At 32.5% G+C, this 15,000-nt stretch overlaps 1 long non-coding RNA gene across 1 annotated transcript in view; it reads right to left on the reverse strand.

Annotated features, from left to right (window-relative positions):
• Positions 1 to 14,774: 14,774 nt before the first annotated feature.
• LOC147010659 (uncharacterized) overlaps positions 14,775 to 15,000 on the reverse strand; it is a 2,090-nt gene continuing 1,864 nt past the window's right edge. Inside the window, exon 3 of the long non-coding RNA XR_015052472.1 lies at positions 14,775 to 15,000. This exon is cut by the window's right edge and continues 231 nt beyond it. This is a non-coding gene — a long non-coding RNA (uncharacterized LOC147010659).

Genomic DNA, 15,000 nt, shown 5'->3' on the forward strand with positions numbered 1-15,000 from the left:
TAACCATTTATATATTGTAAAAAAAAAACGCGGCGGTAGCCCTTAAAAAACCCTAACCCATCTTCCCATCGTTAAAACGCAATCTATTTTATACACTCTATCATACAATATCCATATGGAACACAATCTATTCCATTATCTAAAATAAATCTCTTATCATCAAAGGCTCCTAATGCCTTTTTTATTTACTTCTTCACTATATATGTTATGTTTATAACTTCTTATTGTATTCATTTTCCTGTATTCTTCTTTCTTATTCATCAAACAATTATAATAATTTCTAAAAGTTATTGATTTCTTTATTACATATTTCTTTATTCCCTTTAACCTCTTATCAATCTGATCACCATACTTATAAGCATATGCCTTTGCTCTCAATCCAATAAACTCACTCATTACTTTTCCACCCAACTCATCCTTAAACTTACCAATAACCTTTTCATTCTTTTTGGAAAATAACTCACTCTTCTTGCTGAAATTACTTGTATCATATACTCCAATATTTTTCTTCATATCTTCATAAACATCATCAGTTTTTATATCTAGGATAAAACTATCAGTGTCCATATACAACAATGAAACATTTTCACCATACTCTTTCTTTAAGTCATTATACAAATAATCATACATCAATATCTTTGATAAATCAAGAACTGCTGTTCCAATATAAATTGGTTTATCCATTACAATACTTTCCTTTTTCATATGAATTGCAGAAAAGTTCTCTGAAAAAACCTCTTCTCTCTCAAAACTTGGTTTATTTATCAATCTCAAGCTTCTTTCCAAGATGTTGCGAATCTAATGTTTTGCCTGTTTCTAACATTTTCCATAGTCTTTCCAAATACAGCATTATTCATTAATTTATAAAAGTCCCCTTCAAATTTTACTTTTGTATTTGCTCTCATATCTGTATTGAATTGAATATACTTTTTCACCCAAGGACTTTGTTTAAATTTTAAAACTCTATGAATTTTAGCTACTCTCAATCCTTCTCTCAAAAACTGTTTTAAGCTTCTCTGATGTAAAACATATCCCTCTTTATCATAGAATGTTGTTAATAACTTTTCTGTTGATTTGCCTTTAATATTAAAACTTTTATGATAATCACTGAACCATTCTTTCTTTGGGGTTTCTTTCTCACATGCAAAAGGAAGGTCTTTATGCTTATTATGAAGAACACTCGGGTACCTCAAATCAACTTCAAAATAATAACCTTCTTCTTCGTCATTCAATTCCTCTTGAGAAGAAATAACAATATTCATCAAAGCCTTTTCATAATCCTTTTCTTCCACCCACTCTAATTTACCATAAGGTAGAGATTGAGACATTGCCCATCCATACAAATTATTAGCATCAAAATACATCAAATAATTACTATCTTTTTCACTATCATAATTTGGGAGATATTTATTATTTGCTTTCGCATATCTTTTGAACATACTTGTGATATTCCACCTCTCTTGGACTTCTCAATCATCAAAAGCATATCAACATCACTGATTAAATCTATATCTTGTTTTGTCATTTTCAACATTGCACTCCAAGCTAAACCAGGAGCTGTGAAATAGTGGGCAGGGTCTAATCCATAACAATTTTTATTATGACAGAGTGTTCTAAAAGCCTCAAACACATCAGCTAACAATAAAACATCTGTTTTTAGATATAAATCGTGATATTCTCCAAGGTTCTTTATCTTAAATAATTTCCATATTTCTTGTGCGTGTTTATATTCCTTATCACTTATCTCTTCTTCATAAAGGTTATTATAGAAACTTTCTTTTGATGGAAGTTGTGTTTCTTTAAATCTCATAAATGAATCCATATAATCATAAGGATAAATTCCCTTACTTGTAAGAATTTTCTCTTTACTTTGAATTTCATTCCTTGTTTGAATTTCCTCTCTCGTAAGAATTCCTTCTTTAATCAGAATTTCATCTTTAATCAGAATTTCCTCTTTAGTTAGAATTTCATTCATTGTTCGAATTTTCTTTATGATTAGAATTTCATCTTCAGTTAGAATTTCTTCATTAATTACAGTTTCCTCTTTACTTTGAATTCTCTCTTTAATCTGAATTTCCTCTTTAGTGAGAATTTCCTCTTTTGGAAAGAATGAATTAAGATTTGGAAAAGAGTCCGTGGAGTTTAGATTTGATGCGAGGTAGGCTAGTGGTGTTCCCATAAACTTGTAAGAATCTAGAAACCTAATACGAGTTAAAGGTTTTGTGAATATCATTTTTTGAAAATGAAATATACTTTTGACTTGTGTTTGTTATGGCAGAAATATTCCCTGGTGTTTTTGAAAGTTCATTTATAAATAGATGTGTATCATAGTTGGCGCTGTTGTGAAGAAAGACTGGAATAAAAGAAGGTAATTTATAATTAAGATTACAACAGGAATGAGCGGGACCTCTATATTTACCAGTAAGATGACAATGGTCTCTAACTTTAGACTCCTTAATTTCCCCTCACAAATATGACAGATATTGTTCATTCTAAATTCTAATTTTTCTTCTTTGGTTAATTTCATCGGTTCATTTGTTTCTTTCATTAATTTAGTGAGTCTTATACAATCCTTTTCTAATCGTTTTACAAACTCTTGTGAAGCATTTTTTCCACGATAATGTTCAAGTTTGTTATACTTTTCTCCAACAGATGATTTGATATAATAACAGAAACCACAAGGAATATGTTTTTGATATTTATTTGTATATGGTTCTTTTGGATTAGGAGAAGCAGTATTTATCTTTTTAAGGATACACTCAAAATCAGCGTATATCACAAATGGGTGCATGATAGATTTATTATAATCTTCAAAAGAAATCTTTTCACCAGGTTTAGGCATTGTAATTACAGCTGATTTATGATTACTACAATATTTTGAATGTTGTTCTAATCGTTCTTTTGTATGAAATGAATTAAGACATCGCTTACAAGGATATATTTTGTTTGCTGTTCTGAATACCTGAGAAGAGATTAATCTTGATAAATTATTGATGTATGTGTAATGTGAATTCTTTCCAACACTAAAATATAAAAGATCAATGTGTGTTTCTTCATTTTTATAGTTGTTTGAAATTTTTAATATTTGAACTTTGTTTGTATCCGTTAATCCATATACATTAATAGAAAGATTATTCTTTTTCTCAAATTTAGGAATATCTGTTAGTGGCATTGGGAATTTAAAATCTTTAATGTCCAAGGTATTCTCATATTTCATATATTGTTTTACTCTTTCTGAATTACATTTTGGTGGATGTAAGTGAGCAAGAACAGACCAGAGAAAACATTTATTATCATTGTTCTTAATATTAACAACTGCCTTCTTTAGTTTTATTTCTTTTGGTAATTCAATATAAGAAGAAGCTTTAAGAGGGTTTGATTTTAGAATGTGTATATCTAAAAAGATGATTTTTTTAATATTGAATCCACTTCCTACCACTGTATTATCAACATCCTCCTCTTGTCTTGATAGTTCTTCATAAACCCCACTATTCAAAAAATCTTGAAATGATGTTATAAAATGAAGATCTGTTCTCATATAAGGAGTTTGTTCTTCATCTTGTCTTTTCATATTCATTTTCACTCCCATATAAAACTTTAAAGTTTTCATTTCTTTTAATGTCTTTTTAATAAATTTTTTCAACATCGGGTTTCACTATTTCAATTGATTCAGCTATTGATGATGGACCGGGTTCTCCAAATTGAAAAATCCTTATTTTTATATGCCCTTTAAATGCCCCATCAGTGTTTTCAATATAATAGTCTCCCTTTACTTTAAACTCATTTTTCTTGTGTTTTTGTGATTGAAGATGTTTATTATAACTACTCTTCAAAACATCCTTTGAACAGATATCACAATGTTTTCTTTCCAACTCAAGAGGAGATATTTTATGAAACAGATTAAATGTGTGTTTGTTGGTTCGGAGGTGTTTTCTATAATGTTTATATTCGTGATTACAAACATCGCAGTACGTTGTATTCACCATATTTATAGAATAAATCTTTGCTTAAACTAAAATTTTCTTGATGAAAATTTCGTTTGTTTTACAAGGTGAATCTGTGCTTAAAACCATTTTATCCTCCAACTTTTTCACTTAATAAATACAATGTTTCAAGACACAAAAGACAAGTTTCAATCAATCTCTTCATTTGTTAAAGATACTGAGAAATATGTCAAGGATGTAAAATTGAACAAAGATAAATATAACAACTATTGGATAAAAACTATTATGGTAAATAATATGAGTTCTTCAATTTCCTTCAGTGGAAGGGCTTTTAGTATACCTGGTAGAACATCAATTAAAGTATCTCTAACAAAAGTTTCTCCTCTCCTTCTAGTAATATATTCAAAACTAGAAAAAGCAATGAAACAAGAAAAAGTATCAAAGAACAAAAACCTTATGGATGAAGCTTTAGAAAGAAAAGATAAGACCATCTGTAATATGCAAGGAGAAATTTGTATTTTTTTCAACAACCCTAAAGATGTAAATCCTGATGAAATAAAGGATGTTAATATATCAGGTGAAATGACATTTCGTTCAATAGTAGTTAACGATAATTTTAAAATTACCTTTAATATAAAAAATGTTGTCGTTGAATCTGATAATGAAAAAAGTATATCGATATCGATGGTAATATACAACTGAAAGTATAGATGAATTTCAGTTTAAGTAAAGTTTTACTTTATAAATATGCTCGACTTTCCTGATTCTCCATATGACAAATTTGAGAATTGTCCTGCGTGTGAAAGACGGGATTAAACACAGAGTCAAAAGCCTATAAACAATGTATATTCTGTGATTATCTTCTAATTAATGATAATAAAAAATATAAAAAGGAAAATAATTCTTTTAGATTTACACCAAAAATGAATTACTTTACAAGATTGATTAGAGAAATGAATGTAAAGTATGAGAGTGATAACACACCTTTCCTTACAAGGGAAGAAACTGAACGTATAAGAGAAATGTTCAAAGGATTGTTGTTGTATATTATTCATGGATGTAATTTTCAGGGAAATATCAACACAAGATATTGTATAAATAAAATAATGGATTATCTTGAAATTAAACCTGAACTTAGGATAAAATATAGAGTTTCTAAAAAAGCCAATAATAAATTAAATAACCTGTTTTTCAAATATATAAATGAATGATTTTTTACCTATTTGGGAAAATAAGATAAAATTTAACAACCATAAAAATCTCCCAAATTCATTAAGATGTCTCATAGTTGGTTCAAGTGGATGTGGAAAAACCTGCTTACTTTTAAAAATGCTCCTCACTCCCAACTTTTTAGATTATGACAATTTAATAATTTTCACAAAGTCGAGTTTTCAACCAGAGTATCAACTACTCTCACAAGGTTTTAATGCTGGTCTTCAAAAAGAAGATATAATCGGTTTATTTAAACGTCAAAAAAACCTAAATGATTATAACATTGAAGATATAATTCAACTATTTTGTGATACACAGAGATGTAAAAAGAAATCAAATCCTATAACTTGTATTCTTAGTGATAATACGGATGATATACCGTCTCCCCAAGATTTGGATAAATCAAAAAAGAACCTCGTTATCTTTGATGATTGTGTTAATGAGAGAAACCAAACGGTAATGGACAGCTACTACACAAGAGGGAGACATTCTTCTTGTAATTGTATTTATCTTAGTCAATCGTACTTTCAACTTCCTCGTCGTTCCATCAGAAACAATGCTAATACTTTTATTTTATTCAAGTTAAATTCAATAGATATCAATAATTTTTGGAGAGATAATTGTTCTACATTATGTAGTAAAAAGAAATTTGAGGATTATATGAAGCACACGACTGAAAAATATAAATATATTGTTGTGAAACAAGATGAGATATTAAGGGATATATTTTTTGTTTTATAAACAATTACATATATAAATGACAACTATTATTATAAATCTTGTGGGTAAATCTGCTTCTGGAAAAAACTTTCATAAATCAAGGTTCTTGTGTAGTACAAATGAGAATATTGTAAATTTACTTAAAAACACCCCGTGATACGCATTGTATCAACAACAACTAGAGCAATAAGACCTGGAGAAGTAAAAGGTGAAGATTATCACTATATTTCAGTGGAGGAACATATGCGATTGAGGAATGAAGGTCAAATGTTTGAGGAGGTTTCTCTTGGTACAACAAAATATTCACATTGTAAGAGTGAGTTAAGGAAACTAAAATCTGGTGGTGTTGGGATATTAGAAACTAATCCAGAAGGAACGAGACAAATTATTAAACATCTGAGTGGAGTGAAGATTTTATCATTCGGTTTTGATGTTGATGAAGAAACTCAACGCAAACGTATGAAAAGCAGAGATGCAAGTATTAGTGAAGAAGAAATTACAACTCGCATTAATGTTAATAAAGAATTTGATGAAATATTTAAAGAAAAGGATTTATTTGAACACATCTACTTGAATGATGAAGAAAAGGAAAATTTCCCTGTTGATCTTTACAATTCATTAAATGATATTTTACAATAAATAAATGGATGTAAAAGAAAGAGCAAGAAGATTTAAGGAACATCAAGAGTTGGTTTCAAAAGTTGTAAAACAACAGGAAGACATAAAGAAGAAACGCAGACAGAAACTAACGGGCGAAGAAGCATTTGAAAGAAAACAAGAGAAATTTTTTAAACCACTTTTAAAAACTTCCCAAGAAAAAATGAAAGATGTTTCCACAGTTCCCACAGTAGAATATACTCCCAGAAAGCTCCAAATGTTAAAAGATTTCAGTCAAATGACGGAGGAAGAATTAGAGCATATTGGAGAATTAGAACATGATGAAGGTTTATTTCAACAACTGGAAGAGATTAATCAACCCCTGATTATATTGTGAATGCTGTTCAAAACAATGAATATTCAGCGGATTCAAAAACCAAAGCAGGACTCATTCCAACAGAACAACCAGCAATATTTCATCTTGTTCAAGAAAAGGTATTGATATTTAATGATGAATTAAGGTTCTTAAGTTCTGCTCAACCCCTGTTAAACTAACTCCGAGATTAATGTTTCTTCTCACAAAAGATGGAAGACAAGGTTCAACTGTGAAGGATGAATCAAAGTATATTGATAAACCATTGGATATGGAAAATAATGATGATAGAGTATATATTGATTTGCTGAACACTCTAAATTATAAGGTTATTCTTTCTGGTAAAAGTAGGAAGAATGAGAAGGAGAAACACATTATTCAGGCTTTAAGTATCCTTGGTTCAGGTGTTAGTTTTCTTCCAAATGACCCATCGCAATTAGTTAATAGACTGTTATTGTTGTTAGGCAGTCAGAAGGCTGGAAATAACAATTGTTTTAATGAAGCATCAGCCATTTTAGACCAGTTGATGAACATGAAAATAATTAATAAATATCAATATAAAGACATTTTATCTCATATTAAATAAGATGAGAAGCACAATCCTTAGTTTCAATTTCACAACAAGCGACCACACATCTTCATTCCCATACCCACTACAACTTGACACAACAAAAGAATATGAGGCATCTTTATTGTCCATGGAAACTTATAATACCTTATTTAATATAACTGATAAAAATGACAAGTTTAGTTATAATCCCGGAAGTGGATACAAAACGATAACAGTCTCACCCGGAGCATATGAGATTTCTCAAATATCTTCCGAAATTGCTCGTCTTATGAAAGAACAGGGTGATGAACCAAAAATATTGTTATAAACATTCAAAAACATACTTCAAAATCAACGATTAAAGTTAAAAATAACTACAAGGTTGATTTCACAATTGATAATTCATTTAGAGAGTTATTGGGTTTCTCCTCAAAAAAGATTGAAACTAATGGGACGTTTTACAGTGATAATGTCATTCAAATATCCTCAGGAATAAATTCGGTGTTAATTCACTGTGATTTGATTGATGGTGCTTATAATGATGGAAAAAAACAAATACAATATTTTCATTCAGTGCATACTCAACCCCAATTGGTTATAAATTCAATATGGAACCCAAAAATTTGGTTTATCTACCTGTGTCAGGAAAAACCATACACAGAGTAAATTTTAGGATAACCGACCAAGATAATCGTGTGATTTCTTTTAATGGAGAAGTTATATCCATCAGAATTCACCTACGTGAAGTTTTCCAATAAATAAATACGATGGTTATTGTGAGGAAACACGAGTTGGGAAAATATAAAATAATTACAGGGGATGGGATGTTCCTTTCCCCATACTACAAGGGTGAAGGTATGTATCTTGGTAGAGGATACTATAAACCTAAGAGACAAAGGGGTGTTGGACATCAATTTAGAGGAGATGGGATAATTGATACTCTCATGGGTATTGGTTCAACTATTCTTAAACATAAAGATCTAATTGGTTCAACTGCTTCTGCTGTGGGAAATGTAGCAGGTGCTGTAAAGAGTATAAAAGATGCTCAGAAGGAATCTCATAAATTACAAGCAATAAAAGAAATTAAGAAAGGCAAAACTCAGTTGTCCCCCAAGAACGACAGAAAATAATTCAAATACTTGGATCAGGGTTTCAAAAGTTTTAACATCTTTTTCCTAAATAAATACAAGTATGGAAGCAATTGATAGTATCTATGATTTGGATGATACTATTATTATCTCAAACTCCACTAAAAAAGAAGATTACTTCAAGGTAAATGCAATAACTGGAACAGACTGGAATACGAATGGTACAAAAAGTTTTGAAATAAATAATCAACAAACCTATTTGAATCTCTCCGAAAGTTTCTTGTTGTGTAAATTTAAATTCACTAAAGCTGGGAATAACACAAACGCTACACTTGTAAATGATTTCTTCTGGAAAATGTTTGATAGTGTGCGTTTGTATATTGGAACACAAGAAGTTGAAGCGGTTGATTATGTCTCTGCTGTATCTGAAATGATAAAATTTACACTCTATACATTCAGTGATAGAATGGGAAAGGGGTCTGTCGAAGGTTTTATTCCTGATATGTCAACGGGAACAAACACAGACCCTGGATATATTCAAAGGAAAGGAGCGTATAATGATGATACAAAAGCAGAAAATAGTTTTACTGTGGCGGTTCCTCTTAAAGGTATATTTGGATTTTGTGATCATGATAAAGTTCTGTATGGTCTTAAAATTAGATTTCAACTACAAAGGAATGATAATGAAAATAGATTGCTTTTTGGTGTTGGTAATGCTTTTGGTGATCAGAATAAATTTGTAATTGAGGAGATGAGTTGGTATATCAGTGAATATACTCCTAATCTTAAAACAGAAGAGATGTTGAATCGAAGACTTAACTCAAAGAAACCACTCAGTGTATCATACCTCAAAAGAAGATGTCAACACGTTAAACTCAATCAAACTACTTACACGTGGAATTTGGGTGTTCTGGAAGGAAAGCCACGATATCTGTGGATCATTTTTAAAAAGCCAGATGGTGATACTGCGACTGATAAGAATAATGCATTGAGTGATAATGCTAAGGTGAAACAACTTCGCGTTTCTCTAGATGGAACATTTTATCCACGAGATAGATTGGAAATTAATTGGGAAAAAATGATTTTGCTGAAGCATACAAGTCTTACCAAAAGGTGTGTGAAAGTAATGGAAATAAAGAACCTATTTTGGATATGACAGCATTTAAAAGTTTGTATACAATCTATGCGTTTGACCTGAGCGCGCAAAAGGAAACTATAAAGTCTAATCGAGTGGATACTTCCCTATACATTGAAAGAGGAGAGAGTGAAGAAGTTGATACATATTGTTTGCTTTTGGAAGAAACAGAATTGCAGATTAATACAGATAATGGTGTGATGATTAGTCTCACATAATTTTTTGTTAAATAAATGAGTGGCAAAGTACCAACTGGGGTATATGTTAATCAAATCAATCTTCATAAACTATCATCTTGTGTTCAAAATCAAAAGCCTTGTACGATTAACGTTAATACAATTCAGAGAAAAGGAGCAGTAAGAATTGATGTTTTGCTCACAAGAGAACAGGTTAAAATCTTGAATGACACTGGCTCACTTAAAATTAAAATGACAAAACCAATGTTGAAAAAATATTCAATAAGAGAGACGAGTGGAGGATTTCTCCCATTTCTAATTCCTTTATTTGCTGGTTTAAGTGCGGTTGGAGCATTGACGGGTGGTATTTCAACAGCGGTGAAAACTGCCAACGAAAGGAAGGCTCAACTCCAGGCTCAAAAAGAATTGGAAAGACATAACAAAGAGTTGGAGAAACAAATTAGTGGAAGTGGCGTAATTGTAGATTTTGCTGAAAAACTTGAAGGTCTGCCTGATAAAGCGAGATTGTTAGTTGGAGATATGCTTTCTTCTATTGCACAAGCAGGTGTAAAATTAACGAAAAGAGGTAATGGATTATATCTTTCTAATAAATAAATGAGCATTGATGAGTGGTTGGAAAAATTTGGAAAGAATACAACATCAAATTTACAACTTGTCAAATATTGTAAGAAATTAAAAATTCATAATGTGGTTATTTGTATGAGAGATGAATTAACAAATGTGCCGAAACATACAAAGAATATTATTATGAACTTAGAAGATAATAATGGGAACGGTTCTCATTGGGTTTGTATTTTTAACAGTCAAGACAAATATTATTTTGATAGTTTTGGCCTTCCACCACCTGTTGAAGTTATAAAATTCTTACAGAATGGTGTTTATCAAACATTTCAAGTCCAAGAATTAAATTCCAAGTGTTGTGGTCAATTATGTCTATATGTGTTATTTCAACTCAACAAAAATAAAAAATTTTATGATATTATTTTTAATCTAATATAAATGACTTATGTTGGTAAAGATGGTTCTATCTTTGGTGTATCTCAAGAACTGGATATTGATTTATCAAATTATTACACAAAGGCACAGGCTGAACGACATAAATATAATATAACCAAAAATATTAACATGAAAAATGCTTTTAAATTAAAAAATTATCCAAGCCCGACTGACGCGAATGACTTGGTGAGATTAAGCGATTTATCACAATATATATCCTTAAATAAAACGGCTGTGTATTCCAAAGATACAGAAGTGTTGATATTATCTCCAGGTCATACAGAATTCACAGTTCGAATTAAAATAAATTTTTATAAAGAAGGGCGTATCGTTTGTATGAGAATAGAACAATGGGGGTATGATATGAATGATTTAGGGTATAATTGGTCATTTAAAATTAACCTCGAAGACCTGGAACAATTAAATCAGTCTCGTAAGGAAGAATATTATCCACTTGGTATCGAGAATGAGTTTTGTGGGTCCACGATTAGTAAACAACAAATAAAAGAATTTAATAAGGGTAAATATAATAATGGTTTTGCCCTTGTTTATCTCATGAAAACAGAAAAAACAGGATTATATATAATAAGTAAGGAAATACAAAATGATTTAACTATGGGAAGATGGGGAGGTGTTTCGTGCCATAATATTATTCTAACATATATTTCTAATACATAAATGACAGCAAGAAGGCTTCAAGAAAATTATCATTTCTGTGTCCAAGCATACCTTCAAGAAAAGGGTATTCGGTATTTTAATAAATATGTTCTACAACATAAGAATGAGGTATTTTCAATAAAAGATTGGCATTATGCTGATGTTGATAAACCGACAACTTTAGATTTAATTAGAATGTTAAATAATGAAAAAATTATAAAGTGAAGAAAAGGTAAGGCTCTTTTAGAAATTCAAAAGAAATTTTATTGGTTTCCTGTTGTAAAAAAAATTATTTTCGATGCAGGAATAACAAGAAATCCTGATGAATATATGTATAATATTCTATGGGGTGTAAACGATTCAAGGATAGTAAGGGATGAGGAAGGAGTTGAAGAAGAGAGGGAAGAGGAGGAAAATGAGAAGAGAGAGAAGGAGGAGAGGGAGAAGAAAGAGAAGGAGGAAAGAGAGAAGAGAGAGAAGGAGGAGAGGGAGAAGAAAGAGAAGGAGGAAAGAGAGAAGAGAGAGAAGGAGGAGAGGGAGAAGAAAGAGAAGGAGGAAAAAGAGAAGAGAGAGAGGGAGGAGAGGGAGGAAAGAGCGAGACAAAATAAATATCAAAATATGGAAACCAGTGAGATTCAAAAAAGATTGGTGGTATTACAGAAAATAACTCAACCCACCGAGGAGGAAAACAAAGAATTGACAAGTCTATTTGCAATATTTTCTTCAAGACTATTGACATCGTCAAGCTATTCATTTTAATTCAAGTTTTTTCTTAAATAAATGGAGGAGAGAGTGAAGGCATTTCTTAGGATTCTTTATGTTTTAAAAATTAAGATTCAAATGTGCATGTTGGAAACTAAAAGGTTTTTGCACTCTGCAGGACTTTTTCACATAAATAAATGAGTTATTGTCTCAAATGTAAAAAGAAAACTAATACTAAAAATATTTCATATATTAAAAGTAAAAATAACAGGGTTATCCAAAAAGGTATATGTTCGGTGTGTGGTTCAAAAAAATCAATTTATCTCCAAACACAAACTCGGAGGAGATATACAAAAGTTTTTATCAGGAAGTAAATTTACAACTACTGGAATACCAGGGGAATTACATCTTCCAGGGTATTCTTTCTGTGGTCCAGGCACAAACTTGGATAAAAGATTAGATGAGGCAGACAATCCTAAATCCTGGAGTCAGCCTATCAATAGAGTTGATGAAGTGTGCATGAGACACGATATTGATTATGGGAATACCACAACGTTGGAAGAAAAGCATGAAGCCGATAGAGAAATGTTGTATAATTTGTCTCTGATACAAAATCCAACCTTGAGAGAAAAAGTTGATCGGTTCATTGTGAAGAAGATGATCAGTGCTAAATTGAAACTTGGACTTGGAAATTCAAAAAACTTGTAAGCTCTAATGATGTCATTAAGACTGAAGAGCAATTAGCTGATGAATTACATAAACCAATATTCACAAAGTTTCAGAGAAGGAAAGTTTATTCCAAGGAAGTAGATTATATCTGGTCTGCTGATTTGATTGAACTCAATAATGATAAGGGGTACAAGTATGCTTTAACCGTTATTGATTTGAGGAGTAGATATGTGTGGGTTGTCCCTTTAAAAAACAAAACAGGTAATACTCTTATGTTAGCTTTTCAACAGATATTTAATAAAAGTAAGAGAAAACCTAAAAAATTGTGGACTGATGAGGGTAGAGAGTTTTATAACAAGACATTTATGAATTTTCTAAAAAATAACAGTATTACATTATACAGTACCTTTAATGAAGGGAAGGCAGTTGTTGTTGAACGTTTTAATCGTACCTTAAAAGAGAGACTATATAAAAAATTCACACAACTCGGTTCACAACAATGGTCATCTTTTATTCAGGATATTGTGGATAAGTATAATGACACGATTCACACGGCAACAAATATGAAACCATCAGAAACATTTACAAAATTAAAATATGAAAAAGAGATTAATGTCAGAAAACCTAAGTTCAAAGTTGGTGATATCGTAAGAATATATAGGTGGAAATCTCATTTTGAAAAGGGTTTTACTGAACGATGGACGAAAGAACTTTTTAAAATTGTTGATGTAATAGATACGGTTCCTTGGACTTATAAGATATATGATTTGGAAGGGGAAGAGATTTTAGGTTCATTTTATTCACAGGAATTACAAAAGACAAAGATAAATTGAAATTTTTTGACTCCGCCCCTTTTGACTCCACCCACACAAGCCTCACCCACACAAACCCCACACAAACCCCACACAAACCCCACCACACACAAACCCCACACAAGCTGCAATAAATTGAAATTTTTTGACTCCGCCCCTTTTTGACTCCACCCACACAAGCCCCACCCACACAAACCCCACACAAACCCCACACAAACCCACCACACACAAACCCCACACAAGCTCCAATAAATTGAATTTTTTTGACTCCGCCCCTTTTTGACTCCACCCACACAAGCCCCACCCACACAAACCCCACACAAGCTCCACACAAGCTCCACACAAGCTCCACACAAGCTCCACACAAGCTCCACACACACACAAGCTCCACCCATATTCACATAATTAGTGATTAGTTAATTAGTTCCCCCACACACAACATGTTTATTTAATTAAAAAATTATCCACCCATCCACACAAGCTCCACTCATCCACCCATCCACCCATCTCTCCACCCATCCATTGATCCACACAAACCTCATCCACATTCGCCCCTCCCACATAAGCTCCACCCACATAAACCCCTGCCCACATAAACCCTGCCCACATCAACCCCTCCCACATAAGTCCTGTCTACACAAGCTCCACACAAAAACTCCACACACATAAACCCTGTCCACATAAACCCCTCCCACACAAGCTCCACCCACATAAGCCCCGCCCACACACATCCCGACCACACAAGACCCACCGAAGCCCCGCCCACATAAGCCCCACCCACATAAACCCCTCCCACACAAGCCCCACCCACATAAACCCCGCCCACACACACCCCGCCCACACAAGCCCCACCGAAGCCCCGCCCACATAAACCCCTCCCACATAAACCCCTCCCACACAAGCCCCACCCACACAAGCCCCACCCACACCCCGCCCACACAAGCCCCACCGAAGCCCCGCCCACACAAGCCCCTCCCACACAAGCCCCACCCCCTCATCCCCCTGTGCGCCCCCACCTTTGACCCACCACCTCCCTCATCCCACCCCCCACCCTTCCCCACACACACACATGGGGAGGGAGGGATGGGATGAGGGGGTGATGGGTCATTGGGGAGGCGCACCTACCCTCCCTTCATGTTTTGATCCTCTTCTTGTAATTCAGAATCAAGTAATTGTATACAAAACAAATATAATTTATTAATATTGAAAATATTAAATATTCATTTGCGAGAATGTATAATCTTTCCCAGCAATCTTCTCCAGATGTCTTGTGATTTCGAAACTCAGACACCATATTCTGTTTTGAAACAAAAAGTGGATAATAATTACATGGTAATATGAGTAAGCC

The sequence above is a fragment of the Eptatretus burgeri genome, chromosome 16, assembly GCF_056783735.1.
Source record: "Eptatretus burgeri isolate ZD-2024b chromosome 16, Ebu_testis_v1, whole genome shotgun sequence".
Taxonomy (NCBI): Eukaryota; Metazoa; Chordata; class Myxini; order Myxiniformes; family Myxinidae; genus Eptatretus; species Eptatretus burgeri.